Source organism: Mustela nivalis, assembly GCF_964662115.1.
Source record: "Mustela nivalis genome assembly, chromosome: 10".
Classification (NCBI taxonomy): Eukaryota; Metazoa; Chordata; class Mammalia; order Carnivora; family Mustelidae; genus Mustela; species Mustela nivalis.
In genome coordinates this window covers 23,945,080-23,966,364 of record NC_139029.1, presented here as the reverse complement: position 1 = coordinate 23,966,364, position 21,285 = coordinate 23,945,080, and the positions used below count along the sequence as shown (strand labels likewise).

The 21,285-nt window shown below is 42.0% G+C and overlaps 1 protein-coding gene across 4 annotated transcripts in view; it reads left to right on the top strand.

The window, feature by feature from the left end:
• The first annotated feature begins 553 nt into the window (after positions 1 to 553).
• PHC2 (polyhomeotic homolog 2) overlaps positions 554 to 21,285 on the top strand; it is a 115,121-nt gene continuing 94,389 nt past the window's right edge. For 2 of the 4 annotated variants that reach the window (XM_082685654.1, XM_082685644.1), the window contains exon 1: positions 554 to 649. The gene's annotated coding sequence lies outside the window, so the exon portion shown is untranslated. Of the gene's footprint in view, positions 650 to 1,221; positions 1,437 to 21,285 lie in introns of those variants that run through there. The other 2 variants (XM_082685655.1, XM_082685652.1) reach the window with 2 other exon arrangements.

Sequence of the window (21,285 nt, the reverse complement as noted above, 5' to 3'; positions counted from 1 at the left end):
GAAAGTAACTCAAAGAGAGTCCTAGGCCTGAAGACAAAAACGGGCTCAGATCTCCACTTTTGCCATTTGGTGTTACTGTGTGACTTTGGGTGAGTGACCTAATCTCTTTGAGCCTCCACTTTCCCTTGTATTAAGTGGGGTTAACAGTACTGACATCACAAGGTGACCCCGAGAATCATATTCTGCATTAAAGTGTTAGGAACGTGGTAAGCGCTCATTTACTGTTCGCTGAGTCTGAATCCTTTTGAGGGGAGCCAGATTCAGCCTTTCTCCCTCCGCACAGTGGGAAAAGTACACGGCGTCTCAACACGGAATTCAGGTAGGAGAGATGCTCCCGGGGGGCCATTGGGCTCCAGTGCCTCCCCACTTCCCCCCGCCCGCCCAGCGTTGCCATGGCCACCGGTTCAGGCCCGGAGCAGCACCTAGGCGTGTTCAACCCTATCCCCGCCTTTCCAGAGTGACCATTGGCTGGAGAGGCCACGTGATGCGCGCTGGTATGCTAATATATGGTAATCGCCCCACGCCCCTCCTCCCCGGGCTGTGTCCGAGTAGCCAGCAGGGTGCGCGGCGCCGAGCCGAGGGGGCGGGCTGAGGGGCGGCCCCCGGGAGAGAGCGGCCAGGTGGAGGAGGAGCGCGAACGCGACCGCAGGTAACGGGCGGGCGCGTGCGCGCTGGGGCCGGCTCGCGGCGGACCGGCAGCGCGCGGGGCACTCGGGCCGCTGCGCTGCCGGCTTAACCCTTTGGGCACCCAGCTGTCACGGCCGGGCCAGGGCGCGGCGACCGGGCCGGGCCGCGCGGGGCGGGGCACTGCCGTGGGCACGGGCGGGCAGGCGGCGGGCGGCCTGACCCGGGATCCGCGGCGCGGGGCCCGCGCGGGCACCCAGCAGTCGGGCCCGCGGAGCGACCGGCCGCGACGCGCAGGGTGCCGGGACTTGCGGCAGGCAGAGGGGGACCGGCCGGAGCATCGGCGCTCGCGCGGCTTCTCGGGGGCCGAGTCCCTTCGCGCAGAGGCCCGCGCCTCGGCAGCCCGTGGCCTGGCGCGGCCTGCGTCCGCTCCGCTCGTCCCGCAGAGTGCGAGGAGACCCGGGGGTCGGGCCTGACCTCAGCGTCCCCCCACTCAGCAGGGCCTGACAGCCCGGACGCCGGCACTTTTGACCTAGAGTCAGGCTGGGCCCCCGCTGTGCGACGAAGGCGAGATTGGTGCTTAGAGGGGCACCGGCAGAGGGAACTGGGGATTGCCGGTGCTGGGAGGAGAGGACAATCCCCTAAAGGAAAACCAGGCCCCAAGATTTGCCAGGTTTGAGAAGGAGGGATGCCCGGGGAAGGCTCTGGCTCCTTGTTTTCTGTGCTGGGTGATGACCTGACACTCATGGGCAAAGGTCACCGCCGGACACCTGGAGCGGGTCTGTCATGTCCAGAGGAAGCGGCTGTTTTGCGTGAGTTTCTAACAAATTTCTTATAAGGCAAGGTTTAAATTCATCTTCCTTCCCGGCCCTTCTGCTAGGTGGGCCAACAGCGTGTTCTTTGGATTATCACCCCCTCCCCCAACCACCACCAGTTCACTAAGATCTGTGGCAGCTTTAGTCTCACGGTGTAATTTAGCTTTCACTACAACCGAGATGGTAGGATGGGCCATGTGCCACTAATGTTAAGCTTGCCCTGGGAGCTTCTTGGAAGTATGTGAGTGTGTGTGTGTGTGTGTGTGTGTGTATGGTGGTGGTGGAGGGGTTGGTGGGGGGATGTTGCTATCATCAGTGAGGATGAAAAACTGGCTAATGTGCCAGTGATATCAATAGAATTTCCTTTATGAGTCTAAAGTCGTTTCTCCCAAATCAAGGGAAAACGTGGTTACACATGAAAAGTACCAGGAACCAATGTGATGTTTGCAAGTGAAGTGCAAATTGTACTTCTTACTGCTCTTGATGTCTTTTATCACACAACAAAAAAACACTTGGTATATGCCAGGCACTCTGCTGTGTCTTGTTCTATGTCTTGGGGATGCAGAGATGAATAAAATAATTAGTCCTTGTCCTCAGAGAAGTAGTGGGAGAGACAAATAAAATTGCCAGTAAAAGTGATAGCATAATAGATGTGTATAGAAAGAGCTGTGGAAACACAAAGGAGGGAACAATTAGCTGTCTGAGAGGGTCAGAGAAGGCTTTCCAGAAAAGTATGTGTTTAAGCAAGATCTTGAAGGATGAATAGGAGTTTGCTCGCAGAGAAGATTGGGAAGGACAGAAGGACAGCCAAAGCAGAGGAGAGAGTGAACATAGACACTTGAAGAGTATGGTTATCTCTCTGCAGTGGTTTTATATTGTAGCCTTGGCCTTTTTCCTTCCTTGATAAAGTAACTTTCCAAAAGTAATCTAGAATTTCTAATTGCCACTACAATTTCCCATCGTATTTTCCTTCTTATTGTTCTTCTTCCCCACATTCCCCCCCCCCCACCGTCTGTTTTTTGGAGGCTCACTCCTGGTCTTTGTCACTCGTATCTTTCCAAGTAAGCATTCAAAGTGTAGAGATGGGAAGGGGATACTTTCCAGTAGCTCCAAGGTAGAAGGCCTGGACACTGGGTACAACGTGTGACAATAGAGCCATAATCCTGAGAGGACGGATCTATACCATACAATAAGAGGAAAATACAGGGCATAACCGGGGAAGCAATGCTGGAGGTCAGATCTGTGAGGTCGGGTTTCTGAGACCTGAGGAAGGGAGTAATAAGGTCAGAAGCCTGGAGGACCTGGAGCAAGACAGGATCTGGCCTATGATGTGGGTCAGAACAAGCAGTTCAGGACTGAGCCATGAATCATGCAGAAGCGACAGAGCCCACTGTTACGTGGTACTTGCCGCAGAGGACAGGGTTGGATCTGACAGCTTCAAGAAACTATTCAGAAAAGGACAGCGCCATCTCCTCGATAGAGTATTTCTAGCATTTCCTTCTTTCTGTTCTGCCTCCCTCCTTACTCTTACCCTCTTTTGATCCCATTTTCCACCCATGATGCACTTTTATTGGGCTTCTTTTACCAAGGGCTTAGCTACCAAAGCAGAGAAATCCTATTCTGCTGCCTTAGCATCCACCTCCAGAACTCTAAAATAGTCCATTTGACTTCATAAGCCATCAACTAGCCAGTCTATGTTCACTTCCTAATCGTTTGGAAAGAGCAAGGATGGGCCTAGAGATGTACAGAGGACATCCCCAAAACTCACCTCATGCTTGAATCAGATAAAGGCCTTTTAGCTTTGCTTAAACCAATGTTTATTTTTAGAAGGGATAGTGGTGACATTTTGGCAAGTCCCCTGTCTTGAACTATATTACAGATCAAGCAACGTGAAGAAGATGCCTAATATACATTGCTAGGATTGGCAATTCTGTAAGTGCTAGAGAGTCATGGGTGCTATTTAGGCAATTTTCTCAATCACCGTGTTTACTGAGCACCTGCTTGTGTACAGATACTGAGACAGGAGAATGAGAGAGGTGGTGTAGTCTGGGGATTATTCTCGGCTAAGTAAGGAGTTGGATCCTAGTTCTACGGGTTACTTGCTATATGAGTTGGACAAGTTAGTTGACTTTATTTCTTTGTGACAATGCCCCCTACCCCCATGAAGTTGTGAGGATTAAATGTAAAGCAGCCATTCAGTATGTTTTCAAAAGCACTGCAATATGTGGTATTATAGGAGTCAGAAAAAGGGAAAGGTCATTATGGACTCTGAGTAGGAAGGAAGGCTTTTTTCAGAGGCATGGTGAATTTTGTTATAGAGGGAGGCGGACGGTGGAAGGAATTTCCAGATCGGAAAAATCATGTTTATAAAACACAGGACTGGGCTATAGAAGAAAGTTTTCAGGGACCAATCTGGCAAGATCAGAAGGTTTAAGCAGAAAAGTTGTAAGACAGGAAGGGGTGGTAGAAGCCCGATTTTAACAGGCTTTGAATGCTGAACAAGGAATTAGAACTCTACCTCCTATGACGGAAAGTGAAGATGACTGGTTAGGGAAATGCGGGGTCGTGAAAGGATTCTTAAGAAGATTCTCAACAACAGTGTGGAGAATAAACTTTAGTGGGGATAGAAGGAGACCGGCACAACCAGCCAGTCCGTTACTTACAGTCTAGATGTGAGGGGGTAAGGAATTGAATTAGGGTGATGGCAGTGAAAATAAAAGATGGGTTCAGTAAGTATCACAAAGGAAACGTGAGCAGGAGTTCATGACTGGATATGGAGGACAAGAAATAAGGAAGAATCAAATATAGCCTTGAACATGGGTGTCAAGATGAATAGAGATAAGACAAAAAGGAAAGCTAGTCTGGGGAGAAGAGGAAAGGCTAAGTGCTAGATATCTTGAGGTGATACTGGAACTTATAAGGGGATGTGTACCATAAGTATTTGGAAGTGGGGAGCTAGACCTCAAAAGAGAAGTGAAGGAGCCTGATGTAGAGAAGGTGATCTCTGAAGCTGTGTGATAACTTAGTCAACTAGAGGCAGCAGCCTATGAACAGAAGCATAGAGGACTAAGGGCCAAAGCTTGAAGAAGCCCACATTTAGGGAGGTAAGAAGAAGAAAGCGGGTCAGTATAGGGGAGTGGGTCAGTATAGGGGAGAAGAAGGAATATCAGAGAAGCCAAAGAACCATCTAGTCTTTTCCTCCAACAAATGCATTCTCTTCGGGACCATTCGTGTACCAGATAGATGCAAGGCTGGCCAGACGCGCTGTCAGACATGAGGATGCAGTGCCAACAAAAGGAAGGAGAGGGTTTCAAGCTGGAGGAATTGCTCAGCAGTATGAAATTGTAAAGAGAAAGTGGGAGATGCCCATTTTATTTGGTAAACAGGGTTATTAGTAACTTTTTGAGAACAATAGCTTCAGTTCAGGCAGGGGGGGCAGGGGGATATTAAATGCCAGAATACCAGGACTGTGGCATGAGCTGTAGATTCAAAGTGGAGGCAGCATGTGCATCACCCTTTGTATGCTTTGCAATAAATGGGAAGAGAGAAGTAGGAGAGTAGAGAAGGCAGAAGATTCAATCTTCCTTGTCTGCCACATTATTTTGGTTGCCCTAAAATTCCAATCTCATACTTTCATATCCTTAATAGCAGTTCAGCAATTCATTTTCTTAAACGTACTGCTTTGATAATTACCTGCATATTTTACTGCATGTTAATAGTTCAGCTACCACTTGTTGAGTGTTTACTATGTGCTAAACACTTTGTATACATTCTATTCATTATCCCGCTTAATTCTCACAATACTGGATTACAACCACACAATCTCTTGGAAGTATGGAGAGGCTAAATCACATAAGTAATGGGTGGCAAAGATAGGATTTGGACCCAACTTGGACTCTAACGGACCACTCTATACTGTCCCTGAAGGCAAGACCAGCTTTGCTGGTGTGCAGCCTAAGCAACCTCCCAGGGCCCTGTGCTTAGAAGAGCTCCTCACTCAGTTTAATGCTCCATTGTTGCTCTCTTGAAATTCCTAATTTTTTAGCTTGGGTCCTGCTTTTTCATTTTGCACTGGACCCCACACATTGAATAAGTTCTGCCTGAAGGTATCAATACTACCTCCTGAAGCCAGAAAAGCATGTTGTGCTGGATCCCTTGTTTTAGTTTTGTAGTGTGTCAAGGTCCTTGTTGTGTCATGGTGCATGATCCCATTTTCCTGGGATTTTCTCCTCTTGGACTCCCGATATTAAAAGCAAATGGGGTGGGCGCCTGGGTGGCTCAGTGGGTTAGGCCGCTGCCTTCGGCTCAGGTCATGATCTCAGGGTCCTGGGATCGAGTCCCGCATCGGGCTCTCTGCTCAGCAGGGAGCCTGTTTCCTCCTCTCTCTCTCTGCCTGCCTCTCTGCCTACTTGTGATCTCTCTCTGTCAAATAAATAAATAAAATCTTTAAAAAAAAAAAAAAAGAGCAAATGGGGAGTATTTTGAGGTTCAACTAGATAGTTTGAAGAGAAGAGAATAAAGAGGCAAGGAGTTATTACCCGGAATGTCTCCTGGAAACTCAAACATCACGGTCTTGAGACTATTATCAGGTAGAGTTACAGTCCTGATACTGTTGTTACTCCCAATTTAAATAAGAAATGAGTTCATTTCTATTCCTTTTATGGTTGAATATTCCCATTTGCTTGTAGGAAGCTATGGCAAGCTTTTTTTAACCTACTAAAACAGAAATTGGGATTGAGTAAATGTAATACAACTTGTCTGCCCTGATCTGATGCCTTTTCAGTCAGGCTGATGCTACCCCGTCACCCCCATACCAGGGACTACCCCGAAGCTTTGAACTACGTGGCCCATTTACCACATTTGTCTTGGATGCTCATGTCCCACCCTTGTCTTTGTTGCCTGCTCCGTTCTTTTATCTACCCACCTGAAGAAGGAAAACTTAATCTTTGATATTTTTGCTTATTTTTGGCTTTACAGTCATTACTTGGCAGGGACAACAAATGAAGTTTTCTGGTTCTCCTGATTACCACTCCCTCAAACATAACTTTCACTCTTTCTCTTGTTCCTCCTGCTCCCGGTCCCTCTGAGTGATTATTTGGCTGGTACTGACCAAGTCCTTACTGTGCTAGGTACAGGCCGACCACTTGACCAGGTCTGAACACCAGCCAACTTGGGGTTCTTCTGCGGGGGATATCAGACAAGACTGAGACTGCGTTGCTTCTTCCCATTCCCTGTGTCCTTCCCATTCCCAGAGTGCTTATTCACACCTTCTACTCCAATAGGGACCAGGGGAGCCTTAGGATATATAAGAGTGAATCTATAGAGACTTATAGTATAACCTATGGTGTATGTCACAAAACAAAGTTTAGATGGACAGATGTTCTCCCTATGTGTGCTAGTGGCACAGTCACCATAAGGCACTGTGGTAGTTATCTATTGCTGTGTAACATATGACCACCAAATCTATCAGCTGAAGACAACGAACTTCTCTCTCTACCAAGATTCAATTCAAGCATCACATCTCAGAAGCATTTCCCCACTTGCTTTTAATGAATTAGCGTCCTTCCTCTCTGGCCTTCCTTTGTACTTTAACATCTCATTTTAGCATTTACCACACTGTTGTAATTGCTAGGAACTATGTCTTTTTCATATCCATAACTTCAGTTCTGAAAACCAGCCCTTGAACATAGCAGATGCTCAATAAATAGCTGTTGAGTGTGCTTAAGAATAGCTTGTACCTTTATATGTTTTTCGTGTATATACTGCAAAGTATGTAGCCTTGTGCCCTGTGATAAATGTACCTTTCTTCATTTCCCTGTCTAGAGGCTTAAGTATCATTGTTGTTGAAGATGTGAAGAAACCATTATACATATCAAAGGCTTGTTGACATGCCAACTCCTTTGTCCCAGGAAGGGCTTCTTGACCTTGTTTCTGTCGGTTAAGTCCCTTCTCCGTCCATACTCTGAAACCAGTTCTGGCCCTTGTAGGAAGTTGTATAATGAGCCCCTAGCCCAAAGATACTTTGTTCAATAACAAAGCCAACATTGGTTCACTATTTAAATATTTGACTACAAACCTTATGAAGGTATGACCTGGATCTCTCTTCTTCACTGCTGTATTCCCAGCACCAAGTACTATTTAGATGCTTAATAAATACATGGTAGATGAATTAATAACACTCCATACTTGATAATCATGTTCCATTCCTGTTATCTGGGTCCTGAACTCTGATCACCCAGAATCTTGGGTGTTCATCGTTTCATGTGGCCTAGACATTTTGTCTTGGTCCTTGACTCTTCTCTTCCATCTCTTTATCATAGCTGATCTTTAGGAATTTGACTCCCTGCTTACTCTGAATTAATTCAGAGGCACCTCTTCCTCTCTTGATCTTCCTAACTAATACTATTGGCCAGATGCCTTCAGGACAATATTCTTTTCTCTACCTATAGCCAGAAACTATAGGTGCTGGGAAATACTGAACTGAAGAGAATTACATTCAGATTTCAAAAGAAAGGAGACAGGCCCCTTAGGAAGCAAATTTTGCCCAGAAACCAAGTTCTAAAATTTTGTGAGTCTGTTAAAATGATTAACTTGTAAGCTTAAGCAATTCAATGCAAATTAATTTTTATACCAACCAGCAAATCAAAGGAGGGGGGGAATTAAGTGAGTGTGTAAATATGGTTGCCAGGGAAACTTTTCCTGACAGAAGAGAGAACCTCACAGGAATTTATGCAGGCCTAAGAAAGCAATGTAACCTGATCTTTCTCTGTTCTCTCTATGATGGGGGAAGAAAACAATGTAGAAACCGTGGGTACAGATAAGGGTGGCTTTCAGCTTTTCTAAAGGAGTAAGTTCTCCCTCTTCAAGCAGGACTGAGTAGTAGAGCTCTCCAGAGCAAATATGACTATTTTAAGACACCTGTTGCTTCTGAGGAAACATCTGGAAATACAGAGTTCTGAATTCGTCTCTGAAATGGTATCCGCTCATTCAACACGTTCTAAGTGGCCCATTGCCCAAAGGGAGTATGATTATACAAGATAACAGTTTGAAGGTACTATGTCACACCTAGCGCATGGTCTTAAAATTTTGTCTAAATTAAATTTTTGAGTTAAGGGTAATACGGACCTAAATACTTAATGCTTTTTAAAAAAAATAAAATTCTGTTTCTGTAGAAAAATCATGAACACAAGGGCATTTTCTGCCATATTTCTATTCTTAGGTCACTGCTCTTGAGAAATACCTAACCCGCTGATCCATAAAGTAACACCCCAAGGTGACTATTCATCTAGTGACAGTGTCATCGGAATAGTAAGTGTAGTACCAGTGAAGGACAAATCTATCTCCTAGATAGCTAAAATCACAAGAGACCCTTAGTATTTTAGCTATAAACAATGGGTGGTTTGAGATCTAAAATCTCGGCTGTAAAATGCATTTTAGATTGAAATGCATAACACTGTCGCCTACCCGAGGCCTGTCATTCACTGTTTGCCCTTATGCCTTAATGTGCTGGAGTTTTTGTACTGCGTATGGTGCCTTTTAGTGACCTGCAGAGAAGGCAGTAGAAGGTAATGGTTAACAGCATGGCCGCTGGAGCCAGACCATTCCAGTTCCAGCCCCGCCCCTACCGCTCACTAACTGAGCTTTACAGCCTCCTTTGAGTCTCCTTGTGCACAGTGGGGATAATAATAGCACCTACCTCGAAGAGGTATAGAATTAAACAGGTTAATACATGTGAGCTGCATAGTACGCACCATGTAAGCTGTACCTTTTGTTATTTCCTGTGTCCTCCTTGATAGTAGGGTTGATTCCATTTGAAGGAAGAGCTGGTTGAGATATACAGAGATATAATTTCCCTCAAGTTGCATGCTAAGTTTGTGCTCAGATTATTTGCATCCTTAATTTAGCCCTCAAGTTTTCCATTCTACTTTGTAAGAGAGAGAAAATGAGAATTTGAGTAGGAGAGAAGAATTTGGCTTTTGGAGCATTTGAAATAGGGGTTACTTCACAAAAGATGGTGACACTAAAGCGTAGGAAAATGCAGTTGTCTTCTCAAAGGCAGAATCAATGTGAGAAATGGTTGGGAGTCATATAAGACAGGGGACATCCTACTGGGGTGGGTCTGTCGTATGTTGAGCCCTAAATTCTGTCTCTGATCATGATCACTGAACAGCTGGAGGAAGTCTTGTAGCTGCCATCCACAACGGGAACTTCTGATTATAGGAACGGACTATCTCCCATCCCTACCTGTCTTAGTGTCTTGGTCACTCAAAGACTTAAGCTCTACTTCTATTTCAGGTCTTTCAAATCTGTTCATTTATTCAACATCTTTAAAGCTCTGCACCCCCATGCTAGTAGCTAGGGTTGCAAAGATGACTAGACTATAGTCCTGGCACCCCAGAGGTTTATAAAGTGGTTTCATACTCACTGCCGTTAACAGGAGTATGGACAAAGTGGTGTTTTTTTTTTTAAGATTTTATTTATTTATTTGACAGAGATCACAAGTAGGCAGAGAGGCAGGCAGAGAGAGAGAGAGGAAGGGAAGCAGGCTCCCCACTGAGCAGAGAGCCCAACGCGGGGCTCGATCCCAGGACCCTGAGACCATGACCTGAGCCGAAGGCAGAGGCTTAACCCACTGAGCCACCCAGGTGCCCTGGACAAAGTGTTTTGAAAGCTTAGAGAAGGAAGCACTTAATTCTTCTTAGAAAAGTCACCTTCTGAAGAAAGTGACAATTGAGATAATGACAGGAGGAAAGGGAGTCCTCAGGCAGAGAGCGCGCCTCAGACAGAAGGAGCAGTCTCTGCCAAAGCGGGGTGTCCGTGCGCAGGAGCAAGTATACACCAGGAGTTGCAAATCATCTAATATGACCAGAGCAGAGCATACGAGATGGGTAGCAGCAGAAACAGGGCCAGGAGCAAACACAAAAGGCTTGGCTGGCCAAGCTAAGGAATCTGGACCTAATGTTGGAAGCCCCGGAGAATTGTTGAAGCAGTGACAGGCTCCGAGCTGCTGTCCCGAGAGTGGTTTGGATGGGAGCGAGATTGGACACACAGTCAACACGGTCAGAAGGAAGCCTGTAGCTCGACTTCCCGTCTTCTGCTGGTATTTTCACTATTGGGAGTGTGCCCCTGTTCTCCCAGCCCAGACTGATCGACGACATGCCAGGTCCAGGGCTAACTGCAGGAGATCCTGGGACAGGCCACGTGCTACCCGTGCCTTGGAGTTGCTGGCAGGGTCATAGTTGTCGTAAACAAAAGCTTGCTTGAGTTTTTCGGCTCTCCTGTCCACTTTCCACTTCACCTCGGTCCCAGGGCTGGTGTTGTGTGTGTGAAGATGAACTGGGTTGTGTTGGCCTTGTCTGTGCTCATCATGATGTCCCTGTCCCCACCATAACTCGCTCCTCTCAACCTCCCTGTCTCCTAAGTGCAGAGTTCTCATCATTTAGTGAATCCCTGTGCAGAGTGAAGCAACTACATCCCCTTTTTAGACTTTGGCTATTTAAATTTGTCATCTTGTCTCATTTCCCCAAACATCAGGCATTCTAGTTGTGCCCTTAGACTAAGTGCACCTAGTCATGTCAAGCCCTTCAGGCCTTCCTTCCTGTCCTTACTCTTTTCATCCTTCTTTTCTTCTTACCCTGAGGGTATGGATACCAGAATTGCAGACTGCGTTATTTTCCGGGCTTTTTCTGTGTGGTCATAACATCTTTCACCCATGAGATCACAGTCCCCAAAGGAAAAACTCCTCCCACTCTGAAAATAAATTGAAATTGGAAAGAAACTGAAGATGAGAGGATATTTCTACTGCAATGGAATAGCAGATAGTGTTTTGTTAGAAATAGTAGTGTTTAGTACATAATGATAAATTGTGATAACGATTTGCTGAGCTGTTACTCTACATGCTAATTGCCATGCTAGTACTGTACGTGAGTTCTTACTTAAACTCACAGCAACTCTGCGGCATAAGAACTTATTACTCCTCTTTTATAAATGAAGAAACAGGCTCAAAGGGGTGAAATGATTTGTCCAAGGTCACATCATTAACACATAATAGCATCAGCTCTCGAACTCAGGCTTGATTCTAGAAGTGAATTTTCTTTACTACTGTGGAGCACGGGGTAAATATGTAGGGTCTGGGTGGAGGTACCTGTGGTCATCGAGAGTGAGCCCATTGTTTTTAACCTTTAGTGACAAGTGCCATTGTCAAATCTTGTTCTTGGTTCTTATTAGCCATGTTAATAAACTATTTTATTTGGATCATAGGAAGGCACAGTAAGTTTCTAATAGCTCCCCTGCCCCAAAGTTTATGTTTGTCTTAATTTTACAGATTTGAGTTTGTATGTTAGCGCTTAGAGATGCTGTAGTTCATTATGGACGCGATGCTTGCAGTTTGGGGACCCAGCAGGTGAAAAGTTGTGCCTTGGCAAATGGTTGCATATTCTAACAGGTTTGTTGTAGAGAGAGCAAAGTGTACTTTTAAAAAAATGTTATATATGTTATAATTTCTACACAAGATCCATCTACCCCATTCAACCCAGATAGGTTGAATAATGGCTACCCAAAGATAATTAGGTTCTAGTACCTGGAACTTATAAATGTTACATTATAAAGAAAACGAGTCTTTGCAGATGTAATTAAATTAAGGATCTTGACTGGTAGAGATTACCCTGGATTTCTGGATAGGCCCTAAATCCAACCACAAATGTCATTCTAAGAGACAGAGGGAGATTTGACACACAGAGGTGAGGAGGCAATATAAACACAGAGGCAGAGATCAGAGGGGTGCGGCCATGAGCCAAGGAACATTGGCAGCCCACAGAACTCGGAAGAGACCAGGAGTGGATTCTCCCCAAGGATCTCCAGAGAGAATGCAGCCTTGCTAGCCCCTTGATTTCAGCCCAGTGAAACTGGTATTGAAATCCCAGCCTCCAGACCTGTGAGAGAATATGTTTCTGTGTTGTTTTTGTTTTTTGGGTTTTTTGTTTGTTTGTTTGTTTCTGTGGTTTTAAGCCAGGAAGTGATTTGTTATGCCAGCCACAGGGAACTAATTGCATGGGAATAGTCACTTCTTGTGCTGCTTTGTTCATTTTGAGGACCCATATCATGGCTTACTAAAGGTGACAACCAACTAATATATGAATAATAATAGTAATTTCAACACACACTTGTGTAGTGTTCACTATGTGCCAGGTACTATTAGAAGCATTTGAAATGTATTTATTCATTCAATTTTTATAACAACCATATGAGGGGAAATCTATTACTATCTCCACTTGAAAACAGGGACATTGGAGTACAGAGAAGTTAGGTGACTTGGTCCAAAATTATGTAACTTACTTTAAGTAGTGGGGCTAGGACCTGAACCCAGGGAGTCTGGCTCCAAGTTCATGCTATGAAACACTATACAGGGGTTTGCACTCAAGAGGCACAGTCAGTGTCAGTCCTCTGGCCATTTTCTCTTTCCATGTTTTCTGCTGTGTTCACTGAATTTGTCTTCCTCCATGTGTTGTTCTTCATCTATAACGTCTTTTCTCTGTGGTTTTTTTTCTCTTTTTTATAATAGCCTTGTGTGGTTTTGGAATAGTAATTCTGGCCTCATAAAATGGGTAGGGAAGAATTTCCTTTTTCTGTTTTCTGAAGGAGTCTATAGACCATTAGTTTTATTTCTTTTTTTTTTTTTTGAATTTTTAGTAGAATTCACCACTAAAATCTTCTGGGTCTGGTGTTTTCTCTATGGAAAGCTTTTATGCCAAGAGCTTACATTCATTAATAGATAAAGGGCTATTCAAATTATTTCTTCTTGAGTGAGCTCTGATAGCTTGCCTTTCCAGGGATTTGTCCATTTCATCTAAGTTGTTTACTTTATTGGCCATAGGATCCTTTTAATGTCTGTAGGATCTTTCATTCTTATTATTGATAATTTCATCAGTTTTACTGATTTTTTTCAAAGAACCAGCTTTTTATTTCATTGATTTTTCTCTATACTTTTTCTGCATTTTATTTTATTGATTTCCATTCTCATCTTCATTATTTCCTTCCTTTTGTTGTATTTCACTTGTTCTTCTTTTTCTAGCTTCTTTTATTTTTTTAAGACTTTTTATTTATTTATTTGACAGAGAGAGATGACAAGCAGGCAGAGAGGCAGGCAGAGAGAGGGGAGGAAGCAGGCTCCCTGCCGAGCAGAGAGCCCAATGCGGGGCTCGATCCCAGGACCCTGGGATCATGACCTGAGCCAAAGGCAGCGGCCCAACTCACTGAGCCACCCAGGCGCCCCTTTTTTTTTTTTTTTTTTTTTGTGGGTGCAAGGTAAGATTTATTAAAAACGCTCTCCGGCGAAGTTTCACGGCTCAGGAGAAGGGGAACCAGGAAAGTTGCGCTGGGAGGAGGTGGGCACCCTCGGGCGAGGTTCTGCGACTCTGGAAAGCTGAGTGGCGGAAGTTGCTCCCTTTTTCTAGCTTCTTAAGGTAGATGCTGAGTCTAATGATTTGAGATCTGTCTTCTTCTCTAATATAGGTGGTTTAATGCTATAAATTTTCCTCTAAGTATGGCTTTAGCTATATCCCATAAATTTTGATAAGTAACATTTTTGTTTTCATTCAGTTCAAAATATTTTCTACTTTTCCTTGTGACTTTTTCTTTGACCCATGAGCTATTTTGAATTATGCTGTTTTCTTTCCACATACTTAGGATTTTCCTAATAGCTTTTTGTTATAATTTTCTTATACTCAGAAAATATATAGTTTGCATGATTTTAATTCTTTTAAATTTATTAAGACTTATTTTATGATCCAAAACATATATTCTGCTGTTCCTGGGTAGAGTGGTATAAATATGGATATAGATAAAGATATACAATATCAGATGGGCAGTGTTGTTCAAGTCTTTTACATCTTTATTAATTTTTCTGTCTACTTGTTTTATCCATTTTTGGTTCTATCAGTTTTGCTTTATGTGTTTTGAAACTCTGATGCTAGGTGCATACACATTTAGGATTGTATATCCTCTTGATGAATTGACCCCTTTATTACTATGAAATGATTTTCTTTTTCCCTGATAATATTCCTTGTTCTGAAGACTACCCAAAGTTGATATGGTCGTTATAGCTTTCTTATGATTATTGTTTGCATGGTATATCTTTCCAACCTTTTGCTTTTAACCTATATATGCCTTTATTTTTAAAGTGGGTTTCTTATACAATGCATTTAATTGGGTCTTGCTTTTTAATCCAGTGTGAAAATTTCTGCCTTTTAATTGAGACATTTATAATTAATATTTATTATAATTATCGGTAAGGTTGGATATAAAAAGCTGATCAATTCTATTTGTTTTCTATTTATCCTGATTTTTGTTCTTTTTTTCTCTTTTTTGCCCAATTTTAGATTATTCAAATTTCTTATTTATGACTTTATCTTCATTATTGGCTTACTTCCTTTTTATCTTTGTTCTATCCTTTTTTTTTTAAGATTTTATTTATTTGAGAGAGAGACCACAAACAGGGAGAGGGGCAGAGGAAAAAGCAGACTCCCTGCTGAGCAGGGAACCTGATCTGGGGCTTCATCCCAGAACCCTGGGATCTGACCTAAGCTGAAGGCAGATGCCTAACCAACAGAGCCACTGAGGCAGCCACATTCTATCATGATTGCTTTCATGATTATAATAAACATCTTTAACTTACCCACATTTATCTTCAGAGAATATTGTATCACTTCATGTATAGTAAGAACTTTGAAAGTACATACTTCCATTTCTCCCCTCCTGTTCCTTGTACTATTATCATATTTTATTTACTGTTATTGTTTTTTATTTAGATAGTTATTTTTTTAAACATATTAAAAAATGAGAAAACATGACTTTTTTGTTTACCTACTTATTTACTGTTTTACCCACTTATTTACTGTTTATTTACTGTTGGAGACCTCTTTATTCCTTTGTGTTTCCATCTTTTATCAATTTCTTTTAGCCCAAAGAACTTCCTTTAACATTTTTGGTAGTATAGGGATGCTGGAATTAATTCTTTCAGTGTTTTTCTGTTTGAAAGACTTTACTTTATCCTAATTTGAGAGACCTCTTTACTGAGTAAAGAATTCTAGGTTGACAGGCTTTTTTCTTCTAGTACTTTAAAGATGTCTAGCCATTGGCCACTGGCTTGAATAGTTTATGATAAGAAATTTGCTGTAATTTTTTTTTTTTTAAGATTTATTTGTCAGAGAGAGAGTGAGCACAAGCAGGCGGAGCAGCAGGCAGAGGAAGAAGCAGGCTCCCCACTAAGCAGGGAGCGCAATGCAGGACTCAGTCCCTGCACCCTGGGGTCATGTCCTGAGCAGAAGGCAGATGCTTAACAGACTGAGCCACCTAGGCTCCCTTTACTGTAATTCTTATCTTTGTTCCTCTGTAATGGTCTTTTTTCCCTCTAGCTACTTTTAAGATTCTCTATCACTTAAGCAATTTGATCATGGTATTTCTTGGAATCATTGTCTTTCTATTTATTCTGTATGGATTTGCACTCCTTGGATCTGTGGGTTTATAGTTTTTATCAAATTTGGAAAATTTTTAGCCTTTATTTCTTCAAAGGTTTTTTCCTGTCCCCTTCCTCCCCAGATCTCTTTTCCTTTTGGAACTCTGAATTCGTGAATGTTAGATTGCTTGATATTGTCCCACTGTTGCTCACTGATTCTCTGCTCATTTTTTTTTTTTCTGTCTTTATTTCTCTGTGCTTCATTTTGGATGGTTTCTAAGGCTATGTCTTCAAGTTCACTGATATTTTCTTCTGAAGTTCCCAGTGTATTTTTTTTTAAAGATTTTATTTATTTATTTGATAGAGAGAGATCACAAGCAGGCAGAGAGGCAGGCAGAGAGAGAGGAGGAAGCAGGCTCCCTGCTGAGCAGAGAGCCTGATGCGGGGCTCGATCCCAGGACCCTGAGATCATGACCTGAGCTGAAGGCAGCGGCTTAACCCACTGAGCCACCCAGGTGCCCCTCCCAGTGTATTTTTAATCTAACTCAGCATATTTTTAATTTCAGATACTATATTTTAGTCTCTAGATGTTTAATATCTTTTTTAAAAAGTCTTCTTTCTCCTGTCCTGATTTTCCTCTACTTCTTGAACACGTGGAATGTATTTGTTAAAGGTATTTTAATATCCTTGTCTGCTAGTTCTTTCATCCTGGTATTTCTGGGTATGTTTTTATTTATATTGTTTTTTCGTAGTTAACAAGTTTCTTTACATGCCTGGAAATTTTTTATTGAATAGTGAACATTGTTTATTTTATATTCTTGGTTGCCATATTTTGCTGTGGAATGTACTTAAATTACCTGGAATCAGTTTGATCCTCTCAGGGACTGCTTTTATGCTTTGTTATGGGGGTCTAGAGCAGCCTTTATTTAGTTTCTACTACTATGGCAATACCCTTTGAGGATTCTAATTCCTTGTGTATTACAGGGTCCTTCTACTCCAACTGATATGAACACAAACTGTTTCCAGTCCTCTGTGAACTCTGGGAGTTGTTCTGCTTACTCCTTTACAATAGTCTCGTGTAGTTTCCTCTCACACTTGGGCAAATCTGTGCTCAGCGAAAGACTCTAGGGAGGATTGTCTACAGAAGAGGTTGTAGAGTATGTGCTGTCCCTCCCTTCTTCTCTCTGTGCAGCACCATTCTCTCTGGCTCTCTTTGCCAAAAATTCTAGGCACTTGGCACCCCAGAGCTCTAATCACAGTCTCCTCAACTCAGTGAGCTCTCTTACCATCTTTATACCACTGGAACCTGGAAACTGCCTTCAGGCAATAAGCTAGTATAATCATAGGGCTCACTTTGTTCCTCTCTCTCTCTCTCTCTCTCTTTTTAACAGATGATAGGCCGGCATTGTCTGTCAACCAATGTCAGAAAAACATTGCTTTATATATTTTGCCCATTATTTAGTTGTTTAAGGCAAGGAGGTAAATGTGATCCCTGTTTCTCCATTTTTTTTTTTTTTTTTTTTAAGACAGAGAGAGAGCATGTGAGTGGGGGGAGGAGGAGCAAAAGGAGAAAGAAAGTCTTAAGCAGACTCCATGCCCAGTGCAGAGCCCCCCACAGGGCTTGATCTCACAACCTGGAGATTATGACCTGAGCCAAAATCAAGAGTCAGAAACTTAACTAACTGAGCCACCCAGGCATCCCTAGTTTTTAAGTGAAAGTCTGTAACATCTTTTCTAAGGATCTTACATGTTGATAGTAGGTTCCTTCTTTAAAGAAGGGTCACTTCAGATATGGCTTTTGATAGTTAAAAATTAGAACTGTATTTGAAGTAATAGTCAGGGCTCCTGGGTTGCTCAGATGCTTGGGCCTCAGCCTTAGGCACAGGTCATGAGCTCCAGATTGATCGGGCAGACTCCCAGCTCAGCAGGGAGTCTGTTTTTCCCTCACCCTCTGCCTCCCCACCTACCCCCACCCCAGCTTGTGCTCTCTCTCTCTCTGTCTCAAATAAATAAATAAAATCTTTTTTAAAAAATAAAGTGATTGTCATACATCTAGATAAATCAATTCATTGTTATTAGGATGGCAGGGAGTCAAAAAGGAATTTCAAAAAAAGGGCTAAAGCTATCCAGATGGTGATTTATTAAGGTTCCATGGTTGTAGAGGGCTGTATCTAGTTACCGAGTCTTGGCTATAAGCTTTTTAACTGCCCTACTATCTATTTAAATTCCTTCTTTGTTAATCTTTCTCTTTCATGCCTCTTCCCAATAGTGAAACAAGAGTGAAACCCTCTGAACCACTGAGATAAAGATCAAAACTGTATAGTGAGAGGATTGAAGAAAATGCCAGCAGTGTTTGAACTGCGGAACCCTCCACCAACTACTGACTGTCTGACTCCAGAATTGGTATTTTTGCTCATGTCATTGCTGGCTGCACTAAAAGTGAGGCCAATTACAACACTCTATCCTTGGACTAGGTTATGGAGGCCAATAAATCAACCTCAACTATTAACCTCGTATGTGAGAGAAAGAGAAAGACATAGAGAATAAGTATGCATGTGTACATATATAGCATCTTCTATGTGCCAGGCATCCCATTTAATCTTCATAATAACCCTATGAATTTGGCTGTTAGGTGTTGTGTATTAGGTATTCAGTGAAAATGCTGAGATCCAGAGATACCACATGACTAGTTCAAGTTCATGATGCCATACTGCATTACCCTCAGTAGCACCATAATTCAGTTGTCAATAGACCATAAACACAACCTGGGGCCATTCATCTTGCAATTATGTACTCTGGGCCACAAGAGATATTGTAAGACAAGTTTGCATAGATAATCACAGTGTCTTCCATTAGCAAAAATAATTCCAAGGTCATAATTTACATACAGTGGATTAAAAACAATAAGTAGGCAGTGAGGACAGTACATTTTTATCTCTGCAAGCCCATTTAACTGAAAAAGACTGATATGCCCCCAATACCATACTGCCTGTTGTTTCTCAAAGACAGACACTATAGTCTGAAGTCACAGTTACTATTATTAGCAAAGTCTAACAGTATTTGCAACTTTGTCTTTTAAACTTACGATCTTCATAAAGAACCTTCACATTTGAGGTAGCTACAATGGAATGGTTTTTCTGTGGTTGCTTTCCAGCTGTGCCATTGCTGTACAATGTTCTACATTAAAATCATAATTTTATCTGCTTTGCTAGCAGTGTCCTTGATTTAGCTCATCACAATGAAGCTACCAGAAGTTCCTGCTATAATTTTTTTCTGCCTGTGCCCTGTCTAGTGTAGGTAGACTGGCTGTATTTTAGGACTGTGGTATTCAAGAGTAGGCTCAATAAATACTTGTTAATTTAGCAATGCTAGTTATCCTATTATTCTTGCTATTTCTGGTAAAACCTGGATTATAACTACTTAAAAAACCATATGTAGAATCCCTGACGATAACCCCAAGTTTCTTCCATAAAGATGTAAATGCCACTTGACTTTACTAATGCACCATCAGTACTCTTTCAAGTTTCGCTTTCTACCATTAGAGATAAGTTGTACTGAACTAGAGCATTTGCTAGTTATTTGGGTAGGCTCTAGGTAGGGTACATATATGTGGGTTGTGTTAGTGAGGTTTTATCCAGTGTGAAATGTGCTTGCCTATTAAAAGATTAAATGTGTAACTTTAATCTTTTTACATATACAGTGAAGAGTCAGGATTCACATCTTGTTGTTTTCTTCCTCTTCGCCACAATTTCAGGTGAAGCTAGTGGTACTTCAATCGAAGAATAGAAATGATGTTAGTGTTTACATGTATGTGTACAGTAACACCTTGGTTAGTAACTGGTCTTAAAATAGTTAAGAGGAAGGATCTTTCTGTTATTGTATCTTGTGACTTTGATAAATTCACTTTAGTTCTAATGGTTTTTGGTAGATTCCTTAGGGTTTTCTATAAACGCAAGTATGTTGTCTGCAAATAAAGACAGGTTGACTTCTTCTTTTCTAATACTTAAGCCTCCCCCCCCCCACCTTATCTAAAACCTCCAGTATAATATTGAATTGTCATTCCCAGTTTTGGAGGGGAAGCATTTAGTCTTTCACTGAATACTCATTATGTTAACTGTAGGCTTTTGTTTCATGTCATTTTTCATGCTGAGTAAGGCTTTTTTTTTTTTTTTCTATTTCTGATTTGCTGAGAGTCACGATGATTGGGTATTGAATTTTGTCAATTGTTTTTTCCTCATCTATAGGGATGATCAAGTGATCTTCTTTATTCTGTTAATACAGTGATTTGCAATAACTGATTTTCAAATGTTAAATTTTTTTCTTAATATAACAAGGAAATAGAGATATTCCAATATGCTCTGTATTTGTTAGATTTCTGGCAAAATCTTAAGGTAGTTTAAAATCTCTAGGCTTATTTCCTAGTCATCTCTCAACTTTAAAGCTATGTGTTTTAACGACATAATAACCAACAATAATACACCTTTTGGGGTAGAACAGCGATTACATCAAGTCTTCCTGATTTGTGATTTAAAGATATTGTCGTGAAATTTGAAGTAGTGCAAGTAGAATATAGTATTTACCCTGACTTTCTGACCATTTACTTCTCCCATAATTCACAGAAAAATAATCTTGATTCTTTTAAGATCTTCCTTTTTAAATAAATGAATATACTATGTAAAGAAACTAGTAGGTAATACATAATTGTTGAGAAGTAATTGACTGGATATGTAGAAGTTATTTTGGAGGGGCACTTGGGTGGCTCAGTCAGTTAAACATCTGCCTCCAGCTCAGGTCATGATCCTGGGTTCCTGGGATCGAGCCCCGCATTGGGCTCCCATTGGTCGGGCTCCCTTATCAGTGGGGAGTCTGCTTCTCCCTCTCCCCCTGCTCCTCTGCTCCTGCTCTCTCTCTCTCTCTCAGTCACATTTACTAACTCTTTTTCAAATAAATAAAATCTTTCTTAAAAAAGTTATTTTGGAGTACTAGTCATAATAAGCAGACTTTCCAGGTGAAGAAAGTCTTGGTTCTTCATCTGGTGATAAAGAAAAGGAAGACTCCATAGTTGATGCCTTGATTTATCATGCTTGCTATTCACCCATGACCATAAATAATATAATGTTCATTCTCTTTACAGGAAGGCATTTTTATTGTTTGTTACTAGGTATTACTGAGCCCTTTTTATTATGGTGATTGCTATTTTTGTAAAGAAGGCATTTAAATATAGAAAGAGTGATTCATCCCGCCCTATCGCCACTTCCAGTTCTGCAAATGGAAACAGCACTGAAGGGGACATCAGCTGATTCCGTCTTCCATTGAGGTTCTATTTACAGAGCCCATGATTGCTAAAGGCTTAGTCTGCCCATTACCTCAACAGACCTTTTGTACAAATAAAAT